The following is a 4696-nucleotide window of genomic DNA, read 5'->3' on the forward strand; positions in this document are numbered from 1 at the left end:
GTAGTAGGATTCAATCTTAGTCCAGTATTTGACGCTTTGCCTGCTTGATGGTTCATCTGAGGGCATAGCAGGATTTCTTATAAGTGTCCGGATTAGTGTCCCGCTCCTTGAAAGCGGCAACTCTAGCATTTAGCTCGGTGCGGATGTTGCCTGTAATCCATGGCTTCTGGTTGGGATATGTATGTACGGTCACTGTGGGGATGACGTTGTCGATGCACTTATTGATGTAGCCGGTGACTGAGGTGGTATACTCCTCGGTGCCATTGGACGAATCCCGGAACAAATTCCAGTCTGTGCTAGCAAAATAGTCCTGTAGCGTAGCATCTGCATCATCTGACCATTTCCGTATTGAGCGAGTCACTGGTACTTCCTGCTTTAGTTTTTGCTTGTAAGCAGGAATCAGGAGGATAGAATCGTGGTCAGATTTTCCAAATGGAGGGTGAGGGAAAGCTTTATACGCGTCTCTGTGTGTGGAGTAAAGGTGGTCTAGAGTTTTTTTTCCTCTGGTTGCACATGTGACATGCTGGTAGAAATTAGGTAAAACGGATGTAAGTTTTCCTGCATTAAAGTCCCCGGCCACTAAGAGCGCCGCTTTTGGATTAGCATTTTCTTGTTTGCGTATGGCCTTATACAGCTCGTTGAGTGCAGTCTTAGTGCCAGCGTTGGTTTGTGCTGGTAAAAAGACGGCTACTACAAATATAGATGAAATCTCCCTTGGTAGATAGTGTGGTCTACAGCTTATCCAGCGGAACTCTACCTCAGGCAAGCAATACCTCGAGACTAACTTAATATTAGACATTGCGCACCAGCTGTCATTGACACACCCCCACCCCTCGTCTTAACTTACATAGCTGTTCTGTCTTGCCAATGCACAGAATACCCAGCCAACTGTATATTATCTGTGTCGTCGTTCAGCCACAACTCGGTGAAACATTAGATATTACCGTTTTTAATGTCCCATTGGTAGGATAGTCTCGAACGGAGCTCATCCAGTTTATTCTCTAGTGATTGCACGTTGGCTAATAGAACAGATGGTAGAGGCAGGTTACCCACTCGCCGACGAATTCTCATTAAAAGGTTGGTTTGGCACCGTTCTTGTTCGTAGGCTAAACATCAACATTTGAAACAGCTGCAAAATATCCAAAATATCTGTAGTAGTTGTATGATTCATTTTGGTTATAAAGATAAGCAATGTTGTGTTCTTTGCTACTGCGTTGCCAAAACTGTCATAAAAGAACACTCAAATCTGGCTTAATTTCTCAACGTATTTGAACAAGTCTAATTATATGATAGGAAATTGGTTTGATGAAAACCTGTGAAATTCAATTGATTAGAGTATTTCCTTCGATCCAAACTTTCCTTGCTTGATTAAACAAGTGTATTTGCTAGCTGCTAGCTGCTAGCTGTCTAGCGAGTTTATTAGCTGACGTTAGCCTTGCCATTCATAACATTAGCCTAGAATTTGTGCTTTTTCAAATGTAGCCGATAGCCAACGTTAGCATACTAGTTGGACCTAGTCTAAAACGTAACTATTTATTAACGTTAACTAGCGAGACATGATACATATTTGCAAACGTTAGCTAGCTAATTAGGTAGAAACCTAATTTATGCTGTCAGCAAAACATTTTTAGCATTAACTTTACCCAGTGAGTTCAAACGGCTGAACAACTTTGGACCCTCTATTTTTTAATTTGTTGACATGGGACACGTACTTATAAGCTAGCTGGCTGGCGATCTAATTTAGTAATCAACTTGTTGATCACACAGACTGTGTGGCTAGCTACGGAACATTTTCCAACGCGGACGCACGTCGGTTTTTACCACTGCTAAATAAACACACGACCCTGAAAGGATTTGTATCTGTCTTCCTCCTGACCCCTATTTTTTTTTCAAAATCACCGAAAATGTCGACCAGGACGCCATTGTTGGCCGTTATTGAAAATCCGTCTGGTGGCCAGGACACCAAGACGGGGGGCATTCCCAGCATGCCGCGGTGTCGGAACTCGGTTGCCACGACAGTGGAGGAGACCCCTCACATTGGTAACTACCGGTTACTAAAGACCATCGGTAAGGGCAACTTCGCTAAGGTCAAGCTGGCACGCCATGTCCTCACCGGGACAGAGGTAGCTGTGAAGATTATTGATAAGACCCAACTCAACTCTTCCAGTCTACAGAAGCTCTTCCGGGAAGTGAGAATCATGAAGTTGTTGAATCATCCTAACATAGTGAAGTTATTTGAGGTGATAGAGACGGAGAAGACATTGTATCTGGTCATGGAGTATGCCAGTGGAGGGGAGGTGTTTGATTACCTGGTCGCTCATGGAAGGATGAAAGAAAAGGAGGCACGTGCCAAATTCAGACAGATTGTGTCAGCGGTCCAGTACTGTCACCAGAAGTGTATTGTCCACAGAGATCTAAAGGCTGAGAACCTACTCCTGGATGCTGACATAAACATCAAGATTGCAGACTTTGGCTTTAGTAATGAGTATGTAATGGGCAGCAAGCTAGACACGTTCTGCGGTTCCCCTCCCTACGCCGCTCCAGAGCTGTTCCAGGGGAAGAAGTACGATGGACCAGAGGTGGATGTCTGGAGTCTGGGGGTTATACTGTATATGCTGGTTTCAGGGTCGCTGCCCTTCGATGGACAGAACCTCAATGAGTTGAGAGAGCGTGTGTTAAGGGGGAAATACCGTATTCCGTTCTACATGTCTACAGACTGTGAGAACCTACTGAAGAAGTTCCTGATTCTCAACCACACCAAGAGAGGCAGCCTGGAGCAGATAATGAAAGATAGATGGATGAATGTGGGACATGAAGAGGAGGAGTTGAGACCTTACATAGAACCCATGCCTGACTACAAGGACCCTAAGAGGACAGAGATCATGATTCAGATGGGTTACACCATGGAGGAGGTGCAGGACTCGCTGGTCAACCAGAAATACAACGAAGTCATGGCCACATACCTACTACTGGACTACACCAACCACGAGCTGGATGAGGGTGTCATTAAGCCCCGTCTAGGAAGTGACCTCACCAACAGTAACGCACCTTCACCGCCCAAAAAGGTACAGCGCAGCATATCATCCAACCAGAAACCTTGCAGAGCCACCGACCAGGGGTCTTTTGCCAAGGGGCGTGGTCAGGGGGATAACATGGAGGATTCTGGGAGGAAAGGATCGGGCAGCTCGGTCAAAGTGCCAGCCAGTCAGCTGGTCTCCGACCGCAAGAAGAGTGGCACACCCTCTACCAATAGCATCTTGTCGACTGGTACAGGTCGCAGCAGAAATTCTCCTCTCACTGAGAGAGCTACGCTGGGCCAGGGGGTACAGAGCGGCAAGGACAGCGCTCCCCCCAGAGGCCACCTGGCGCATCCCCCTCAGCCCACAACATCAGCAGTGCCACGGTGACGGACCATACCAACTTCTCCCGGGGGGTGGCCATCCGCAGCACTTTCCACGCAGGACAGCAGAGAGGTGACAGGGACCAGCAGGGTTCTCCCTACAGTGGAGCTCTAGCCTCCCCCTCCCTCAGCAACGGGAACAGCCAGGCCAGGAGACCCGGGGCCACCGGCATCTTCTCCAAGTTCACCTCCAAGTTTGTACGCAGGTCGATGCTGAGCAGCGCTGTTGACAAATCAGAGAAGAGCGGCGTCCTAGGATCCTCCCACAGCGGTGGCGGAGATGAGAACAAAGATAACTCCTCCCCCGTTTCCGGCACCCCGTCCACGAAGGACCTGTCGACCAAACCACGTTCCCTCCGGTTCACCTGGTCGATGAAGACCACGTCCTCCATGGAACCCGGGGAGATGATGCAAGAGATCCGGAAGGTTCTAGATTCCAACAGCTGTGAGTACGAGCTCCGGGAGCGCTACATGCTGCTCTACGTCTCGGGGAACCCTGCCCGCGATGACTTCGTCCAATGGGAGACGGAGGTGTGCAAGCTGCCCCGCCTCTCGCTGAACGGCGTGCGGTTCAAGTGGATCTCCGGGACGTCGATCGTGTTTAAAAACATTGCGTCAAAGATTGCCAACGAGCTCAAACTGTGAGATGCAGGGATGGATGGAGGGAGGGGACAGATGGGGGGGGTTTACATATATGCCGGAAGAGAGGGATGGGGGAAGAAAGGAGAGGAAAGCAAGGAAGGAAGGAATAACTTTACTTCGTGAGAAGTCTGATCATAAGGAAGAGAGGAGAAGAACTATGCGTATTAGTGCTGGAGGGGGGAGTTTTGGACCTGGATGGGTTTGAGGGGTCAATGTTCGAGAATATTTTAAAGAAGACTTTAGATGAAGAGATTGTTCTCTTCTGTTAGGAGGGAGGAAATGGGGATAATTCTACCTAGTTCTTTTTCTTTTTCTCTGTTGAGGTTTGTGTTTTAGAACCTTTTGAACGTTCTCTAGCTGGTGTCTTCTTGGGTTATCTTGTTCTATATCCACTGCATGTTGGTTCTGCTGTTCTACTCCTTTCATTCCACACTGGTGGTTATGGACACTCTACACACACACTGTTCTGAGAGGAGAGGTAGGGGAGGAGAGGAAGAAAGGGAGAGCAGAGGCCTAAGACTGACCTTCACTCTTCTCCCCTCTGTTCTACTACAGTGGGTTCTAGACTGAGTTCTAGAGTGAAGTGAACAGAGCGGACTTACTGGATTCTGGAAATAAAATAACTCAACACTGGAACTGTTCTCCTGTTCTGGG

General features: G+C 48.0%; 1 pseudogene across 1 annotated transcript; it reads left to right on the forward strand.

The window, feature by feature from the left end:
- Positions 1 to 1904: 1904 nt before the first annotated feature.
- LOC311145361 (serine/threonine-protein kinase MARK2-like) lies at positions 1905 to 4045 on the forward strand (annotated as a pseudogene). Its single transcript has one exon. The product of its transcript is annotated as a serine/threonine-protein kinase MARK2-like (transcript).
- The last annotated feature ends 651 nt before the right edge of the window (positions 4046 to 4696 follow it).

The sequence above is a fragment of the Coregonus lavaretus genome, assembly GCF_964263955.1.
Source record: "Coregonus lavaretus genome assembly, chromosome: 18".
NCBI lineage: Eukaryota > Metazoa > Chordata > Actinopteri > Salmoniformes > Salmonidae > Coregonus > Coregonus lavaretus.